Source organism: Plecotus auritus (genome assembly GCF_963455305.1).
Source record: "Plecotus auritus genome assembly, chromosome: 2".
Taxonomy (NCBI): domain Eukaryota; kingdom Metazoa; phylum Chordata; class Mammalia; order Chiroptera; family Vespertilionidae; genus Plecotus; species Plecotus auritus.
The window spans coordinates 18526710-18548029 of record NC_137771.1 but is presented as its reverse complement, the minus strand read 5'-3'; the positions used below and the strand labels follow the sequence as shown (position 1 = coordinate 18548029).

Below are 21320 nucleotides of genomic sequence, written 5' to 3'. Positions count from 1 at the left end.
CACCCAGCTGTAGGAAAGGGGAGCAGGGGACAGTGGCCGACTTCCAACACAGAGCACATGCCCAGGTGTCCAAGCCAAATGTCCTCAACCAGGCCCTGAACCTGAAACTCTCCAACATCCATCTCTCCATGGTCTATGCTGCCACACAGCTGCTTGCACCACAGCTGGCCCCTGTTTGGCCAACATTTCCAGTCCTGGGCTGGGCACCAGGTATGCTGGAGGAGGCTTGCACACTGAAAACAGTTCCAGTGCAATGTGATCATGGAAACATACCAGTACACCGAGGCGGGGTAAGGACTGCTTTCATGTCCCTGGAATGATCTGAGAAACCCAAAGAAGAGTTGTATGAGTGACTCCTCAAATTTCAAAGCAGAAGAACTCAGAGGTGGAGGGGAGCAATTTTATGAAAGTGTGGTCCAAGGACTTCCCTCACAATCATTGGAAGAACCCCAAGAAATGCAGATTCTGGGACCCCACCCCAGACCTTTAGATCTTAATCTCTGGGAATCTTCATCTTTAACAAGAACCCCCTCCCCCAAGTGATTCTTATGGATCCTAAAGTTTAAGAAACACTATATAGCTTATTGCCCATATTGAGGAGAGACGGAGAAACTGAGCCAAGGTCAGGAGTGACAGTGGCAGAGCTAAGTCAAGAACTTAGACCTCCTGACTCCCAGACCAAGGCTTTCTCTCCACTCTACCCCAAGGGTGGAACCACACTTCTGCCTCTACCCCTCCAGGCTGGACAGATGCATGCCCTCAAGGTATTTGGAATGACGGAATGGATTCTATCAGCTAAGGCTCCATGATGTCACTGATTTGTTTGGCTTTAAAAAAAATATACTGAGTCACTCATTGTCCTCCAGGGCTAGCATCTGTCCTACTCCCTCCCAAAATAGCTGTCACTTGCCCTGCAGCTGGAGAAGCAAAAAGTTTTGCTCGAAGACAGCAGAATTGCAAGTCTTGGAAAGTCTGCCTTCAGTGGGGTGCGGGATCGCAGCTGTGTGGGAGGCAGTCTCAACCCCACAGCTGACTCGTCTAATTTTGCTTCTTTTACGCAGAACAATTAGAGGCTGTTCTTTGCCTGCTATTTTGATTTATGAAGGCTCCTTCAATTCCCAGAGGGGGCTGAGATGCTGGGAAGTAGGTGATGAAGCTGCTGTAGCTGATCCAGGCAGGGCTGAGAGGCCCAGTGCTGCCGGCCAGCCAGAGCCCCCTCTCCTCACAGGCCTACCCACCCCACAGCTAACCAGCACCAAGCCCTGCCCTGTTGGCCTCTTCTGACAAATCATGCCGCTCTGCCCTAGTTGGTTTTGCTCAGTGGTTAGAGCATCGGCCGTCGGCCTGAAGGGTTGCGGGTTCAACTGCCAGCCAAGGGCATGTACCTCAGTTGCAGGCTCGAATCCCAGCGCTGGTTGGGAGTGTGCAGGAGGCAACCAATCAATGTGTCTCTCGCACATTGATGTTTCTCTCTTTCTGTTTCTCCCTCTCCCTCCCTTCCACTTTCTCTAAAAATCAATGGAAAAAATATCCTTGGATGAGGATTAACCAAAAATAAATAAATAGGCCTGACTGGTTTGGCTCATTGGATAGAGCATCGGCCTGCAGACTGAAAGGTCCCAGATTCGATTCCGGTCAAGGGCATGTACCTTGGTTGTGGGCACATCCCCAGTAGGAGGTGTGTAGGAGGCAGCTGATTGATGTTTCTCTCTCATCGATGTTTCTAACTCTCTATCCCTCTCTCTTCCTCTCTGTAAAAAATCAATAAAATATATTAAAAAAATAAATAAAATAAAAAATCATGCCACTCTCCTGCTCTCAAGGCCAAGTCCACAAATTGGCCCCAACCACCTCTCAGGCCTCAGCTCCCAGAACCTTCCCTTGATGGCTGCCCCCCACCCCTCACTTCTTCCCTGTTCCTTGGACACATCAAGCCCACTTCCACCTCAGGGCCTCTGGACTGCTGCTCACTCTTCCTAGAAGCCTCGAGTCCCCAATTGTGCATGGCTTGCTCCTTCATGTAACTCAGGGCTCTATTCAAATGTCGCCTCCTCAGAGAGGCTACCCTGACCTCCCTATCCCTACCATCACTCTCTAGCTCCTAACACTGCTTCATTTTCTTTATATCACGAACTACCGCCTGACTTAGTATTTATCTCCTTTTCTGTCCATTTGACTCTCTCACCCACATAAACTCCCTGAAGACAGGCCCTTTGACCATTTCGTCCCCTGCTGTATTATCGACCCTACCAACAGTGCCCGGTAAATAGCAAGCTTTCAATAGGCATTTGTTGTATAGGTCAGGTCTCACCAGCTCTCCCGGGGACCACCACAGCAGCCTCTCCGCCCCTCAAGTCATCATCCACATCAGCCGGGTGCTCACAATAACAGGCAGATTTGCTCGGGACACTCTTCTGCTTACAGTCCCTCTGTGGCTCCCCATTGCCATCTGGATAAAAGCCAAACTCCTCAGACGGGCATTCCATCTGTGTGGGTTCCTTTCCCACAGTGCCTTCCGCGCCCAGCCACTCCATCGCGCATCCTCTCCCCGCTAAGAGACAGCCACGGTAATGGTTTGGCGGGAATCTTTCCAAACCACATATATGCATATAGCTTTTTATAAAATTTTCTTTCTGCCAGTGTAATACAATGACATCATACAAAAAGTCACATAGAACTATAATGAAAATAGGTGCCCCTCTGCCCTCCCCTTCCCCACTCCTCTGGCCTGCTCCCCAGAGCCACCACTTTCCACGTTTTCAGTTATTCTTCTAATTATTATCGCCATCATTCTAAACAACATGTTTAAACGGTGGTTTCTTGATGTAGCCATGCTAGACAGTGATAGATGTTTGTATTCGGTTGAGCCAGGCTAGGCAGCCGTAACAAACAATCCCAAAATCTCAGTGGCTTAACACAACCACGGTTTCTTTCTCACCCTTGCAGAGTCCTGTCAGTGCTTCCAGGACTATATTCCACAAGGCAATCCCAGCCTGCTGCAACCGCGTGGCTCTGCTGAGGCCTCCTCGATCACCTCGAGGGAGGGAGAAGAGACAGCTGCAGGGCCATCCACGCTCTGGTCTAGCTGCAGAATAGCCCTTCCACCTGAAGCCGACGGACTAGAACTAGTCATGTGGCCCAGCCAACAGCAAGGGGCTGAGAAGTACAGTCTTTTATGTGCCCAGAAGCAGGGAGAACCAGGTGCTACGGAACACTAGTAAGGTCCTCCACAACTCCCTATTAATGGTGGGAGAGGATTAACTCTCTTACTCCCAACTCAACCACCCCTCTCCATTCTTCCAACATAGTTTTACCACAGTTTTTTAAAATTTAAGTTAAACTGCTATTCATGGTTTATACTCTTTTTTTTAGGGTATTCTTATGACTTTGTCGATATTGTCCACTGCTGAGCCAAATGGTATGCTATAATCACATTTATTTTCTACTACAGATTTTTGTTTTTCCTGAAATTAATAATTGCCTCCTTTTTTTTCCATTTGTACATATATTGCTAAATCTCCTCAAATATTTCAGCAGACCCATAAAATGCCTTTCCCATTCCCATGCAGGCACATAATATACCAGTTCCTTCTCTTTTCCTAGTGATCCATCTCCTGGAGTCACCCTCCTTCCCTTGCCTTTTTTTTTTTTTTTTTTAATCCTCACCAGAAGGTATTTTTCCATTGCTTTTTAGAGAGAGTGTAAAAGAGAGGGAAAGACAGAGAGAATGCCCTTGATCGGAATCGAACCCAGGACCCTTCGGTCCGCAGGTCGACACTCTATCCACTGAGCCAAGGCGGCTAGGCCCTCCTCCCTTTTTATTTTATTTTATTTTTTTATTTTTTTTAAATATATTTTATTGATATTTTACAGAGAGGAAGGGAGAGGGATAGAGAGCTAGAAACATAACATTGATGAGAGAGAAACATCGATCAGCTGCACACCTCCCACCAGGGATGTGCCCGCAACCAATGTACATGAGAAACATCGATCAGCCTCCTGCACACCTCCCACCAGGGATGTGCCCGCAACCAATGTACATGCCCTTGACCGGAATCGAACCCAGGACCCTTGAGTCTGCAGGCCAACCCTCTATCCACTGAGCCAAACCGGTTTCAGCCCTCCTCCCTTTTTAATCTGCTGGTGGTTTCTTTCCGGACCAGCTGCATGTCTGTGCTCCTGTGTTAGAGCACCTGCTTTCTGGCTCACACGTCTTTTCTATCTTGGTTTATGCCCTCATGTTGGTGCAGCACATCCTTTAGTCACTTCCTAAGAAAGGACACATAGAAAATAACATTTTTACACTCTTGCATGTCTGACAGTGTCTTCCTTCTGTCCTCACTTCTGATTTCTCTGACTGTATAAGGATTAGTAGGTTGGAAATAATTTTCCATCAGAATTTCCTCATCTTCTAACTTCTATGTTGCCACTGAGGTATCTGAACCATTCTGACTCCTGGTTATTTGTAAGCTGCCCTCCCCGGCCAAGAAACTTTCAGTATTGTCTCTTTATCCCTAGTATTCTGACGTTCATGGTGATGTATTCTGGGTGGCTCGTTTTCATTTTATTGGGCCCTCTCAGTCTGGAGATTCAAGTCCTTCGATTTGAAATGTCCTCATAGTTATTAGGTCATTCCCCCCTCAGCTTTGTCTGGAACCCCTGGACAATCCGTTAGTCAGACATTGGGCCTCCTGGATTGACCTCAAATTTTCTTATTTTCATCTCGTGGTCTTTGGGGGACATTTCCTTTTCATTATCTCTCAACCTTTTTATTGACTTTTTTTTAAAGTTATGGCTCTTGTGTTTTGTTTTCTCAGTGCCCTTTCTTTTTATTCCTTTTCATAACATCTTATTTCATGGATACAATATGTTCTCTGACCTCTCTAAGGATATGATAGTTTTTGTTTTTTGTATTTTCTTCTGCTCTCTGCATTGTCTTTTTGCTTTGAACATTTTTGTTTAATTGTCTGTACTGGCCTTTCTCTTCTATTCTGGAGACTGCCTTCAACTACCTGGTAAGATGTGACTAAAGGTGGATCTTTCCATGAAGCACTAACAAACTAATTGATAGGTGTGTGTGTGTGTGTGTGTGTGTGTGTGTGTGTGTGTGTGTGTGTGTGTCAGCACAAGAGCCCTGTAGGGAGACTGAGCAAAGATCTGGCTTTATTCTGGGGACAACTAAATATCAGTTCTCTTCTCTGAGGCTTTCAGAAAAGAATCCTCCCATTTCCTGCTGGCAACACACATCTGGCTGTAGGGATTCTGGTAGCAGGGACAGAGACTACCTTGGGATCCCTCTATTTTCCATTCAGTATCTCACTCTGACCCTTTCTGCGTCTGCTGGCCCTGAGCTCAGAGTTTCTCCAGGTTAACTTCTCTAGTGAAAAAATCTTGACTTCCTGCAAAATAGGTCTAGTCGCCTGGCTGGGCAGGGCCTAAGAGCGAGAGGCCTAAATGTCTCACTGCTTCCTCTATGGGGAATCAACCCCATGCCTGTTTTCAGTCCCACACCTCACCCCTGCTCAGCCTGGTACGCCTCTTCCAATTGCTTTTCATCTTCCAAATAGGTGCTGACATCTCTTAAGAAACATAAGCTGAGGCATAAAAGGTAAAGTGACTTGCCCAAGTCACATGACCCGTAAGTGGCAGAGCTGGTATTTAATTGAGGCATTCTAGTGCCAACACACCTGGTAATGACTTCCCTCTACTGCCCCTCGTGCGTGTTACCTTCCTTCCTCCCCACCTTCATAGTCAGTGAAAAAGTTCAGGGATGTGAGCTTATGCTAAAGCTCTTCACTCATCCAATAGGTAGTAACAAGCACCTCTTATGTGCCAGGCACTGAGTAGGGGACATAGGAGAGAAGGTGATAGTCTGGTCCTTGAAATTTATGGTCATAGGGAGGGGGCAGACACTGAACAAATTGCTGTATTAATTAGTGTATAGTTACCCACTATTACCACTCTACCACGAAGGATAAGAGAAGGGTCTAGTGATGGACATTACCAGTGGGAGTATGAGGGGGTTTGTGGGAGGAACCTGGCATAGATTGGGAGGTCATCGATGGCTTCTCTGAGGAGATGTGCTATGAACTGAACTGTGTTCCCCAAAATTCCCATCGGAGCCCTACCCGTGTGATGGTATTTGGAGATCGGGCCTTGGGAGATCCTTAGGGTTATATGCAGTCATTATGGGATTAGTGACCATTTAAGAAGAGACACCTGTTATAAGGGCACTAATATCTCTCTTTTTCTCTCCTTTTCCCTCTCCGTCCCTCCGTCCCTCCCCCACCCCAATCTTCCAGTTGCTCCCTCTCTCCTTGTCATGCGAAGCTAGGAAGAGAGCTCTCTGGCACCTTAGCCTCCAGAACTGTGAGAAAATAAGTGTCTGTTGTTTGAGCTACCCAGTTTGTGGTATTTTGTTATGGCAGTGCGAGCTAAGACTACATGACACCTCTGCCAGGCTGGAAAGAAGGAGAAGGAGTCAGCCATGTGACGATGAAGGGCGAGGTTGTTTCAGACGGAAAGAACAACATGTACGAAGACCCTGGGGCAGTAAAGAGCCTGGTGAGCTGCAGGGATAGTCATAAATCAAGTGCAACTAGAGGGGAGTGAGCCAGAGAGGAAACAACAGGAGAGGCAGCAGAAGTCGGCTGCTGAGATGTCAGTCATGAGGAACCTTCGGGCCATAACAAAAAGTTTGGATTTTATTCTGAGCGCAAGGGGTTGGGGAGAGTCATCAGAGAATTTAAACAGAGGAGTGATGTGGTCTGATCTATGTGCGCTTCTTTAAAAATCACTCTGACTGCTGTGTGGAGGCTAGATGGAGGGTAGAGCAAGAAGGGGCAAGAGACTGAACTCTCTAGAAAAATAAAGTGCTTATTGTCCCATGCCCAAAATCCTTCATTGGTTTCTAATTTTTTTTCTCTATTTCAAAAAGTTGTGGATATGACATTGAGCTCCTACTTTAATACCATATTAAAAATGAACTGAAAATGGATAAAAAAGCTAAAACTATAAAACTCTTAGAAGAAAATATGGGAAAAGCTTCATGACACTGGACTTGACAGTGGTTACTTGGATATGATACCAAAAGAACAGGCAACAAAAAATAAAATAGATAAATCGGGCTACATCAAAATTAAAAACTTTTGTGCACCAAAAGACACTACCAACAGAGTAAAAAGGCCACCCAAAGATGGGAGAAAATATCTGCAAATCACATTATCTGATAAGGGATTTATGTCCAAAATATATAAAGAACTCCTACAACTCAAAAAACAAACAACAACAAAACTACAACCCAACCCATGTGGCTCAGTGGTTGAGCATTGACCCAGGAACTAAGAGGTCACCGGTTCGATTCCCTGTCAGGACACATGCTGGGTTGTGGGCTTGATCCAGGAGGCGGCATGCAAGAGGCAGTCAGTTGATGAAGTTTCTCTCTCATCAATGTTTCTATCTCTCTATCCCTCTCCCTCCCTCTCTCTCTAAAAATCAATTTTTAAAAATATTTTTAAAAACACAGATTTTTTTTAAAAGGGCAAAGGACTTAAATAGGCATAACTCTAAAGATATATAAATGACCGATAGGTCAACAAAACAACAAGAAACCCCACTGTATGGGAGAACATATTTGCAAATGGTATCACTGATAAAGGTTTAATTTCCAACATCTACAGGCAGCTTATACAACTTAATAAAAGGAAGATAAAGGATCCAATAAAAAAATGGGCAACAGACCTAAATAGAATCTTTTCGAAAGAAGACAGAAGGAAGGCCAAGAGACACATGAAAACATGCTCAAAGTCACTAATTATCTGAGAGATGCAAATCAAAACAACAATGCGATACCATCTCACACCTGTCAGAATGGCTATCATCAACAAATCAACAAACGACAAGTGTTGGCGAGGATGCGGAGAAAAAGGAACCCTCGTGCACTGCTGGTGGGAATGCAGACTGGTGCAGCCACTGTGGAGAACAGTATGGAGTTTCCTCAAAAAACTGAAAATGGAACTCCCATTTGACCCAGTAATCCCACTCCTAGGAATATATCCTAAGAAACCAGAAACACCAATCAGAAAGGATATATGCACCCCTATGTTCATAGCAGCACAATTTACAATAGCTAAGATTTGGAAACAGCCTAGGTGCCCATCAGCAGATGACTGGATCAGAAAACTATGGTACATCTACACAATGGAATACTATGCTGCCGTAAAAAAGAAGGAATTACTACCATTTGTAGGCACTTGGATGGAATTAGAGAACATTATGCTAAGTGAAATAAGCCAGTCAATGAAAGAAAAATACCACATGATCCCACTCATTTGGGGATAATGAAAAACATTATAAACTGATGAACAAAAAGATAGTTACAGAGGCAGTAAAGCATCAAACAGACTGTCAAATTACAGGGGTAAGGTTAGGGAGAGGTGGGGGAAATAAGAGATCAACCGAAGGACTTATATGCATGTATATAAGAGTAACCAACGGATGCAAAACATTGGGGGGTGAGGGCATGTATGGGAGTGGGGTGGGGGTGGGGGGCAATGGTAAGATATGTACACATATAATACCTTAATAAAAATTTGAAAAGAAAAAAAAAATAAAATAAAATAAAAAATAAATGACCGATAGGCACATGTAAAGATGCTGAACATCATTAATCATTAGGGAAATGTAAATCAAAATCACAATGAGATATTACTTCCTACCTACCAGGATGGCTACTATTTAAAAAATACAGAAAATAGCAAATACTGGCAAGGATGTGGAGAAACTGAAACCCTTGTGCTCTGTTGGTAGGAATGTAAAGTCGTACAGATGCTGTGGGAAACAGCACAGCAATACCTCAAAAAACTAAAATAATTGCCATATGATCCAGCAATTCCACTTCTGGGTATATAACCAGAAGATGTAAAAGTAGGATCTCAGGTATACATACACCCCATGTTCACAGCAGCACTATTCACAACAGCCAAACGTTGGAAGCAACCCAAGTGTCCATGGATGGATGAGTAGATAAACAAAATGTGGTACAGCCATACAATGGGGTACTATTCAGCCTTAAAAAGGAAGGAAATTCTGACACGTTATACCATAGATAAACCTAAGGACATTGTGCCAAGTGAAACAAGCCCGTCACAAAAAGACAAATACTACATGAGGTACGTAGTCAGATTCATAGAGGCAGAAAATAGAATGGCAGTTTCTGGGAGCTGGGGGAGGGGGCAATGGGGACTTCTTATTTAACTAGAGGCCCGATGCACGAAATTCGTGCAAAAGTAGGCCTTCCTTCCCCCGGCTGCTGGCACTGGTTTCCCTCCAGCCACCTGGACCCGGGCTTCGCAGCCCCGGCTTCATCCTGAAGGTCGTCTGAAAGGACGTCCAGTCTAATTAGCATATTACGCTTTTGTTATATTTAAATTAGAATAGAGCTTCAGTTTGCAAAGATGAAGAGTTCTGAAGACGAATGGTGGTGACAGCTGCACAACAATATTAATGCACTTAATTTCACTGAACTGTGCACTTAATGGTTAAGATGGTAAATTTTATGTTGTGTGTATTTTACCACAATAAAGAAGAAAGGTTGTGGGTAATCAAGAGCTGTTGCTGTCTATTTCCTAAGCTGGAGAATGTGGTAATGGAGTCCTTCAGAGCCTTTCAGATTTGGCTCCTCAACAGACAGCTGTGTGATCTTGGATAAATTACTTCACCTCTCTGAACCTGTTTTCTTGTTGGTAATTTCAGTGTAATCATGTTTTTTAGGAGCCAAAACATGTGAAAATGTCTAGCTTACTAGCCAGCATGTAGGCAAGAACTGGCAGCCCTTTGGGGGGGGGGCGGTTTCCTTCTGATATTTTTCTGTTTTTCTCATAAGGTTCAATCCTCACCATTGGACCCAACCCCAGAGGTGAGGTAAGCTCTGGCTGAACCTCTATTGACTCTGTGATGCAATGGGAAACCCTTTGCTTTCTCTCTAAGTCAAATCCCCATCAGCTCACCTTGAAGTACGCAGCTGCTAGGGAATGTGCTCCCAACCATCGCAGTCCTCGGCGCGGCTTCATCATACGAGTCCCGGAGCTCTAAACCCCTCCTGTCCTCTGTCAAACAGTCCCATTGTCAGGGGAGATCATCACCACCTCTACTGATTTTCCTCCCATTTGAAGGAGATGGGGTGTGACTGAAGCACAGGCAGGGCCACCTTAAATGCACACACCCTCCTGAGCTCTGAAGAGCTGGGCTTCTTGGATGACAAGCTCCTTGTAAGAGTTTTCTCCCCTAGGCACCCGCAGGGCGTTGGTTAGACTGGCTGACGTCTTAGTGCCTGGCGCCCAGAAGAAGGCTAACGCACTCCCTCCTGTGTGCAGGCCTCGATGGGACTGGCCTGACAGCTTTGTGTGGGTTGTTTGTTTCCTTTAAGCAACATTCCCTGGCTGCCTTTGCTTCCATGTGCCAGGCACTATGCCTAAAGCAGCAAAGGCATGATTTCATCTCATCCTCACTGCGACCCTGAGTGCTAATGCCATGCTCGTTCCACAGATGCGCCAAGTTAGATGGCGCTCCCAGAGACACATGGCTAGGAGGCCACAGTGACAGGATGCAAACTTCCATCTGGTTTCCGGAACCCACGCTCATAACCCCTCGGGTCTGTGCTTTGCTGTTCACTGTCCCCCAGGCCTCCCTGCCACTTGCACTACCTTATCAAGCATTGGCCATGGCGAGGGCCCCAAGCCGGAGGCCAGGACCGAGGGGAGGACACTGGTCCAGAGGTGGGCTGGCTCTAGAGCAGCCGTGGGCAAACTATGGCCCGCGGGCCAGATCCGACTGTTCTATCCGGTTCTCTTGCTCTCCCCTCCGCTCCTTTACTTTAAATTTATATTAGTTCACACAAACACTCCATCCATGCTTTTGTTCCGGCCCTCCGGTCCAGTTTAAGAACCCATTGTGGCCCTCGAGTCAAAAAGTTTGCCCACCCCGGCACTAGAGCATTCGTCTGGTTTTCACACATTCCTCAGTCCTGCTATGTCCTGTGCTTTGGAGACAACCTGCTCACAATCCAGGTGGGGTCAGGGAGAGACAGACCAATAAACATCAGAACAATGTCACAGGCACAATGACGGGGCCCAATGGGGAGTTAACGAGGGGAGGTCAATTCAGCACAAAATATACCCCTCTGGTCACGAGGGGCAGGAGCCAGCATTTATGAACAACTATGTGAGGTCTTCTCAGGCATGGTTTGATGCACTCTGACACCTATGTTTGTTTTGTTTTGTTTTTTAATAGAAAATAAACGTTTGTTGGACATTGACTACGTAGCAGGCACGGGGAAAGCGTTCTGTCATTTAATCCTCACAGATGCCCCTACAGAGTACACAGTATTTATTATTCCCAGTTCACTCAAAACTTGCCCAAGGTTGCACAGTCAGAAAGAGGCTGAGCAGAGATTCAAACCCAGAGCTCTCCCCTGAAACCCCAGGGCCTGCCTTTAACTTCGGTTTCCGCTTCTCTCTTGTGAATCCAGAGTACTCTGTGTCCCCCCCGCCACACACACATATTCTCTTGGAAATGAAAGCATACGTTCCCCAAAGCATGGCATTTGTCTTGGTCACCACTACGTGCCTAGAACTTACAGCAGCACTTAGCACAAAGCAGGTGCTCCAAACACATTTGGTGAAGGAATGAATGTTGATGAGTCAGTCTTCCAAACTAGACCGGGCCATCCTTCAGGCAAAAACCGTGTCCCCTTCATGCTATACACAGGGGACAGCGTTTCCTGGAGGACTCCCTGTGGGCAGAGGAGTCACGGTGTCCTGACCCTTGAAAGCAACCAGTCATGGAGTGAAGAGCTCAGGTTGGGACAGCCCTTCCACACTCCCTGCCTCTCTCCTTCAGTCCTTCTTTAATTCCTACCTTCTAACCTGGACCAATCTAGGTCCGCTGAAGGACATCTAGGCCTCACCCTGTTTGCCCTGAATCTGAGGTGACTCAGCTCTGCGGCAGCAAAGGGAAATACTGTCAGATCATTTATCCAAGTAGCTCTTTTGTTTTGAACCAAACTGAGGGGAATGCTTTTTCTGTTTATACACAAAACCCATGTGGGTCAAAGGCAGGGCAAGAGACCTAAAAGCCAAAACAGTAACACTAATGGCAACAAGGTAAGAACGCCAACCCACAGGCTGATCCACCTTGTGGCACTGGAGGAACCAAAACGAACAATGGCTTCAGCCCCGATCAAAACTCACTTGGTCCCACCCTAACCGGTTTGGCTCAGTGGATAGAGCGTCGGCCTGCGGACTGAAGGGTCCCAGGTTTGATTCCAGTCAAGGTCATGTACCTTGGTTGCGGGCACATCCCCAGTAGAAGGTGTGCATGAGGCAGCTGATTGATGTTTCTCTCTCATCGACGTTTCTAACTCTCTCCTTCTCCCTTCCTCTCTGTAAAAAAATCAATAAAATATATTAAAAACAAAACAACAACAACAACAACAAAAAAACCTCACTTGGTCCCAAACAGCGTGGATTTCTGGAGTATTGAGAATTAATTTTATTCCCAAATGCTTTTTGGGAGCTCAAAAATAACAACTGCTCACTACAAAATGTTCAAACAAAACAGAATCCTTTAATAAAGAAAGCTGTAAAAACATCATTACTCTTATAGACCATCATTACCAATAACATGCAAACACACATGCCCTGTTTTATATCATTGGGACCTTGCTCTAATACTGTTATGTAACCTGTTTCTCTCAAAACTATGCTGTGACCATCTTTCTTACAGGGGTGGGCAAACTTTTTGACTCGAGGGCCACAATGGGTTCTTAAACTGGACCGGAGGGCCGGAACAAAAGCATGGATGGAGTGTTTGTGTGAACTAATATAAATTCAAAGTAAAGGAGCGGAGGGGAGAGCAAGAGAACCCTCTGCTCTTTCGGCTCCGCGGGCCGGATAGAACAGCCGAACGGGCCGGATCCGGCCCGCAGGCCGTAGTTTGCCCATGGCTGTTCTAGAACCATAGATACAAAATAATAAAGATTTTGGTGACCAATCTGATTGCTATTCTAGTCCAGAGGTCAACCAACTTCTTTCTGAAGAGTCAGAGAGTAAATATTTTATGCCCTAACTGGTTTGGCTTAGTGGATGGAGCATTGGCCTGTGGACTGAAGGGTCCCAGGTTCGATTCTGGTCAAGGGCATGTACCTTGGTTGCGGGCACATCCCCAGTACGGGGTATGCAGGAGGCAGCTGATCGATGTTTCTCTCTCATCGATGTTTCTAACTCTCTATCCCTCTCTGTAAAAAAATCAATAAAATATATATTTTTAAAAATATTTTAGGCTTTGTAGGCCATATCTGTTGCATATTCTTTTTTATTTTATTTTATTTTATTTAACAACCCTTTAAGAGGATAAAAGTCATTTTTAGCTCAAGAACAGACTTCAGGCTGGATCTAATTTCACTTAGAGATACTAAAGCTCCCACATAAAGTTACTTAATAAATCCCCTGTCGAAAGATACACGGGTTGTTTCCTCTCTTTTTGTTATTACAGATAATGCTGTGATACACATCTTCGTGCACCCAGCTGGCTGATGGTCTCCTAGAGAAAAAAAAATCTGAGAATCTGAGCTAGAAGGAAACTTCACAGGGAGGACATTCAGTCTATGGCCCTCCAGTCAAATGGCTTCGCAGTCTCTACTTGAGTGTTGGAGACAGCAAAGCCCCCACATGCAGGCACAACCCGTCCCGTTGTTGGCACAACTCACAGGGTAGGCAAGTTCTTTCTTTTTTTTGGGGGGGGGGCAGTGGGGGTGGTGGATAGGGGATGGGGCAAGGCTACAGACTGGCTCCTTCTTACCTGGCACTTTTTTTCCTGGTTCTGCGCATAGAAACACAGAAACTAAACCTAACCCTCCTCCCTCGCACATGGTGGGAAGTGGAGACAGTAACAGTACACATCTCATCCAACTGTGGGAGACCTGAGTCAATACAAGGAAGTGCTCGGTACGTGTCAGCTGCTATGGCTGGTTGGTTAGCTGCCTTCTCAGCACGGTGTGGCCATTCTTGGAGCCCCATCTTGGTTTGCCCTCGTGTACTCATTAATGTGATTATCTGAGCGAAGAAGACACCACTTCTTAGGTGAACGGAGGGCCCGAGACGATGCAGGTGATTACCTCACAGGCACAGATGGTGCTCAGGCCTGGCTTTTCCCCTCTCTCCAGGCAAGTAAATGAGGCCAAATCCCTTTTCTGTGGGATCTGCAATGTCAATCCACGTGGCCATATGCCCCAGCCAGCACAGACGGCTCCCGAGGACAGGTTTCCAGGTCTCTGCCCCGTGGCTGGCTCCTCCACCCATTACCGGATGTGGTCTTCATGTATTTCCTACCTACCTGGCATCACCGCTGGCACAACGTCAGCTGAAGCTACACCCCGTCACATAGGCCCCCCAGATCGGCCTCCCCAAGTCACAACTTTTGCAGCGCTTTTAAACCACTCCAGAAATGCCCCATTCCCTGCACCTCCCCGTCATGGGCCAGGGACTCAGCAGATACTGTCACCACCAAGGCTTCAACAACTTGGGTTGAAAGTGGCCCTGAGGCTGTCCCCGCCACGGACAGCCATGGAGGTGCTCATGCAAAAAAGACCTAGCGAATGCATCGTGGGCACAATGCAAGGGGGCGACTCGGGTGATGGTGAGACTCAGAGGACGGGGAAACTGACATGGGAGATGATGAAGACGACGACGATTGGGAAGAGGAGAGCATTGCTCTCTCTCCAGCTAAACCGAGTCACAGGCTCCGGAAACCTGAGCCCCTGGGAGAGAGTGACAATGACTCTGACTTTCTTGCCAAGGGACCCACCCACGCCGATGAAAGCCCTCTGATTTGCAGCCTCCGATGTGTTACTCCATGAAGCTTAAAGCAAACCCCACAGATGACTTTTATTTTATTATTTTTTTTTTTTTGCCTTATCTCCTTAAAGTGGGAAATGTGTGAGCTTAGTGATTCACAGCCACAGGACAAAAACGTGAGGAGAAGTAAGTTTCTATGTAAGTTCTGATTGTTGTTGTCGTCACATATGTCCTCTAAGAGTCAGTGGGACAAACCTGGGGCTGGCACTACGCACAAGGACTCACTTTAGGGATCAGTGTCAGACTACTAGTCACTTGTTCAATTTAGAGGCTTTTAATTCTAGCTTTTATTTCATTTTATAGTCTTACTTTTTTTTCTTCTGCATGCTCACAATGCCAAGCTTTAAATGTATTTTACTAAAATTTTCTGAGTGAAAGTTAGCTAAGTCAGATGAAAACCAACTTTCTCTGAAAATCAGGCAACAGAAGATCCTCTGGATTATAAATACCCCGTTTTCTCTCAGAAGGCCAGCATTCCTTCTTAGGAAAGGTGACTTAAAAAATAAACCGGAATTGAAATAGGGAGAGTAACACTAGAATGTCCCTATTGTGAAAAATCGAGTGACAGAGAGGTGGCTTCGTTCGTTTGTTTGTTTTTTGGAAAGCACAGAACAGTTTTCATTGTTTTTCAGTTATAAAGTCAGAAGACTTCTGAAGTCACTTCTCTTAATAAATGTTTTTAATACCATATTTTTATATTATTAAATAAATTTTACTTGAAAGAAAAAAAAAAAAGAAAGTGGCCCTGAAAGAGACAAGTCCACATCCCAACCCCCAGTACTGATGATGTGGCATGTTTGAAAAAAGGGTCTTTACCGATATAGTTATTTAAGGATCTCTACCTGAGCCCATCCTGGATCATCTGGGTAGGCCCTAACTCCAAGGACAAGTGTGCTTGTAAGAGACACACAGGGAGGAGAGGAGACGGCCACGTGAAGATGAAAGCACAAATCAGAGTGATGCAACCACAAGCCAAGGGATGCCTGGAGCCACCAGAAGCTGGAAGGGGTGGGGAAGTACTGTCCCCAAGAGCCTTCAGAGGAAGGACAGCCCTGCAGACTTTATTTCTATTGGCCTCTAGAACTGAGAGAGAAAACATTTCGGTTTGCCACTCTGTTGACTGAGTTTGCCGACCACTGTGCTAACCATCAAGTATGTGGTAATGTGTTACAGCAGCCCGTAAATAATAAAGGTGCAAACCGGGCAGAAGCACAGACTTTGTCACTGGACACAATATATTTAGGCCCCAGCTCTGCCTCTAACTAACAGCCTGACCTCGGGCAATTCTACCATCTCCAAGCCTCAGTTTGCTCATCTGTGAACTGGGTGTATCGATCCTACCACATGAGGGTGCGGTGAGTACCAAATGAGTTCATGCCTATGATGTCCCTAGCCACTGCCAGGCGCACTCATATAACAGTAGCTTCTCTTCTTGTCCAGATGAAAATAGGTCTGTCTAGAACAGCCGTGGGCAAACTATGGCCCGCGGGCCGGATCCGGCCCGTTCGGCTGTTCTATCCGGCCCCGCGGAGCCGAAAGAGCGGAGGGTTCTCTTGCTCTCCCCTCCGCTCCTTCACCAGCAGCAGTGTTAACATGGCAACGTCGGGAAACACGGCCGCAGCTCCTTCTTCTGAGTGGGTGGATTTATATCCGCCCATTCAGTAGAAGGAACAACCTCTCAATCTTCCAGAGGCTCCTTGTAATGCCCGCACACGCGTCCCCCGACATCACCCTGGGAATGCGTAGACACGTTATCGTGGTGATGTAGGGAGACACGCCCCTGGAGAGCACAGTATCAGAGCATTAGCTAAAAAGGAGACCAACAACACTGTTTCCAGTGAAGTTGATGTTTTAAAGACCAAAAACCTTTCAACCCAGTCTACATTGCCATCTACATCTACGTCCCGGGCATAATTTGGAAGTTGCACTAAAGAAAATGTTTAATTTACTGTTTACACATTTTGTTCTTTTCTATTTGTTTTAGTTTTAAATTATTTTATAATATTTAAGTTTAATTATATTTAAGTTTAATTTGAAAGGCTTTTGTACCTTTCCTTTGTTAGGCAATTTTATTTTGCCTTTGCCATCTTCACTATAAGGTATGTTATTGTGCTATGATTCCTCCATTTTTTGAAGTTTCAAATTATAATAATTAGTGTTTACATTCTTCTTGTTAAAATGTTTGAAATGAATAAAACTATTGAAATAAAAATAAAGACCGTACCCTTTTATGTAATGATGTTTACTTTGAATTTATATTAGTTCACACAAACACTCCATCCATGCTTTTGTTCCGGCCCTCCGGTCCAGTTTAAGAACCCATTGTGGCCCTCGAATCAAAAAGTTTGCCCACCCCTGATCTAGAATGATACCTACTGAGCTGCTCCGGGTGTCTCAGGAACCTGACTCCTGTGCTGGCCCTTAGTAACCTGCCACCACCGGTGGGACACAGAGCCCTGTGCTGCAACGTCAGCACTAGAAGAGGCTCTGATCTGAAACAATTAATTAAAAACGCCTCTCCCACTTTAAAGATGGGGAAACTGAGGCCTGGAGAGGGAAAGATGTAAGGCACAAGGTTACATGTTCTCTGACTTAGAGTACTGGTTCTCCTGACTTCTGGAAGGCCACATTCTACTTCTCCAAGCTGCATCCCCAGGATGAGTCCCAGGTGAGGGTTCAGGATAGCTGAGGCCAGAGGGGAAGGGGGCTCCTGTCCAAGGCTTCAGACTTCCTGAAGCGGCTCTGGGCTCTTAGTAGAGGCCTACGTTCTAGGTCCATGTCCAATGATGAACCAAGGTAGGGTAGGTCCATGGAGAGAACCGTCCCCATCACTGTCTTCATCTTCACCACCATCTCCATGACAGCAGCTACACAGACTCAGTGCTTACACGGTCCTGGCACCGTCTATAGAATTCCACCATGACATTGACATAGATTACCTCATTTAATCACTCCAACAACCCTATGAAATTGCTACTATTATCATCCTCACACACAGGAGGAGAGTGAGCTTAGGAGAGTGTACGGGGTTGAACAGGGGTCCCCAAAATTCACATCTACCTGGCACCTCAGAATGCAACCTTATTTGGAAATAGGGTCTGTGCAGATGAAATTCACTAAGATGACGCCATAGGAGATTAGGGTGCACCCTAAATCCAGTGACCGGTGTCCTTACAAAAGGAAACAGAGACACACAGAGAGAAGGAACACAGCCATGTGAAAACAGAGGCTAAAACTGGAACGATGCAGCTGCGAGCCCAAGGGAGGCCAAGGATTGCCAATGAGCACCAGGAGCTAGGAAGAAAGGCGTCTTCGCTAGACCCTCCAGAGGGAGCGTGGCTCTGCCTGGTTTCAGACCTCTAGCCTCCTGCACTGTTGCTTTAAGCCACCCAGTTTATGGTAGTGTGTTAGGGCAGCCAAGGAAACCAATATAGAGGCGTTCACCGTGTGGCCAGCCATGGCCTAAAACACAGAAGCAATGTCTGTTAAAATTGCTGCACTCCCCAGCTTTCCCAACAAAAGGACTTTTTTTCATCAGGACTATAGAATGTTAGCACTGAAAGGAAAGATGGCGGTGAGAGTATTCACTGAGCACCTACTAAATAAGTGCCACGTGTGTGTTCACTGTCCCGTTGAGTCTGCACAACCACCACAGGAGGTGAGCAGTAGTAACCCCATTTTACAGATGAGGAACGTTGAGGCTCAGACACTCCTAACCTCTACCACACCTTCTTCTCCCTGAATGTCAAGTTCAATCCCTTTGTTTTACAAATGAGGAAACCAAGGCACAGCTACAGCAGTGATCACAAAGGCTCTACCCATTGTGGGAACAGCTTAAATAAAGCAGCTGCCAGCCAGCAGGGGTCCAGCGGGGGCTCCCTCTATTTGCAAAGGGCGGTTGCTCTTCCGACTGGGCAGCAAGGGCTGCAAGCGACAGCCCTGCCCACCATTGAAGGAGTGGCAAGTGGCCAGAAATTAATTAGCTGTCTCCGTTTTGGCAAAGCCTGAGGAAGGAAGGTGGTTCATTATAATGAGACCCAGTGAGTGTGTCACAGAAGTTTAAGGGCTTGAATATGGAGACACAGGGCCACTGAGTTGAACATGAGCAGGGAGGCCAGCCAGGTCAGCAATAAACAGGGCAGACTCCCTGTTCCATTTGTTCAAGAACCACAAGATGCTCGTGGAAGCCACAGAGGCTTACAGACGGCTGGACCAAGGGATGGAGCAGTCGGACACAACAGAGGCCCCAAGAAAGCAGAGTTCCTCAAGTGTCTCTGGAAATAGGACATATCCCTCCTACAAACACCTACTGACCAAACACCTGAGTGTCACCCCTGGGCTGGGGCTCCAGCTTTGAACAAAGGATCCTCCCCCCACCACACATCTGCTCATTTGGGGGGTAGAGAAAGAGATGAGCAATCATGTGTTTGAAAATGTGTGTGGTCCCTGCTGTAATGGGACCCACGTAGGGCATTGTGGGAACACAGAGGAGGGGGATCAGAGAAGGGCCCCCGGAGGAAAGATTTCCTGGGCTAAGAAGGGGTTATTCAAGAGAGAACCGAGACCTGAGGTCCCTGCACATTTTACTTCCCTCTTGTCTGGTAGTTGGGGAATTTTTATTATACAACCCAACTCAAGAGAGGGAATCTCATTAACAAAGTGTCCACTAGATATTTAAGAAATACTTAGTGATGGCTCCTTAGGGCCAGGGATCGAACTAGGAAACAAGAGAGAAGATGAATGGGACACAGCTCCTGCCCTCCAGGAGCAGCCAGTGTGAAAGGGAAGGCAAACACAGGAGCAATTCCACTGCAGTTAGAAAACACTATTTCAGCCCAGCCAGCGTGGCTCAGTGGCTGAGCCTCAACCTATGAGCCAGGGGGTTGTGGTTCGATCCCTGGTCAGGGCACATGCCTGGGTTACGGGCTCAATCCCCAGTGGGGGGCGTGCACGAGGCAGCCGATCAATGATTCTCTCATCATTGATGTTTCTATCTCTCCCTGTCTCTTCCTCTCCGAAATCAATAAAAATATTTTTTAAAAAAAGAAAACACTATTTCATGACCATCTATTTTTGTGTGCGTCTCCCCTCTTTCTATGTGACAGGCTCTGGACAATTAAGTGTTTTTCTATCATCCCCATTTCACAGATGAGAAAACAGGCTCAGTGGGGTGAGCCCAAGGGTGAACAGCCAGCAAGAAGCAGACCTGGATTGGATCCCAACCTCTCCACCTCTCAGGATGTGGCTGCCTCTCCAGCAGCTGCCCGACGAAACTTAGGGTTCTTTGGGGCCTCTCAGGCGTTGTCACCGGCACCCAGGCTGGACTGACCTGGGCAGGAACCCACTTCTCGTGCTCGCAGAACTACGACTTCTAGCTACCCCGTGGCTCTCCCTTAGCCCAGGTAATTCTAAGCGTGGAAAGAAATGCAAGAAGAAGGGACAAGGGATTAGGAAAAGCAGGTTCCAACCCTGACTTGGCCACTAACTCATAAGACACAGAACATGTCCAGGCCCCAGTTTCCTCATTTGTAAATCGGACGGGCTGCACTTGACATACAAGGTGGCAGAAACCAGGGCCGTGGTTATGAGTGTGGGCCCTAAGATCAGAACTTGGAGTCATTGTCACTTCTCTGAGCCTCACCTTTCCTCATCTATAAAATGGGGGCTCACCTCATCCGGGAATAAGGAATAAACGGGATACTATATACACATCTCTAAGCAGAGCACCTGGCACAACATAAGTGTTCAATAAAGAGAATGATCATCCATGATTCAAAATTCTATGCCTTGGTGAGAAGGTTACTTCCGCAGGGAGAAGAGCGAGGCTGTTTCTCCCTCTCTCTGTGCTGTTTATTGAATGGGGCTTTTTGGCCGCAAAGGACTTCGAAGTTTGAGTTCTTTCCACTTATCAAGAATGACTCAGAAAGCTACAAAAGAAAGACACGATTCTTTCTGCTCACACCCACCCAGGCCAGAGACAAAGCGGCTGATTTTCGCAGCTGCACCGGGAGCTATAAATCAACAGAGCTCAACCCAGATGCCCCATCCCACCCCGTATCTCCCAGCTGATAATGGGGCCTAAATTGCTCATTTAAGCCAGGCTTTTGGCTCTACTCACCCCACGATTATCCCTCTTCCTGGGCATGTTTCGATATTCTGGGTAGCCAATTGGATTTAGAGGTCCCAGGACTCTGAGCTTAATGAAATCATGCCTTAAGTCCAGGCATCATCTGCCAGGAAGGGGAGAAAGGGAATCTGAGATCACATCTGAGAAGCATTCTTCAAATCTCATCCATGGTGAGGGGGGCCTGGAATTGTTTGTCTTGTCAAATCTGCAGTGCCAAACCCGCACCCAGTGGTTATGCAGTGTCCTCTTGCATACCGTCCGTGATGGGACGCTCCCTACAT

The 21320-nt window shown here is 46.5% G+C and overlaps 1 protein-coding gene across 2 annotated transcripts in view; it reads right to left on the bottom strand.

Moving 5' to 3' along the window:
- The window catches only part of OPRD1 (opioid receptor delta 1), a 37536-nt gene that overhangs the window by 7276 nt on the left and 8940 nt on the right, over window positions 1-21320 (bottom strand). The window lies entirely within an intron of this gene.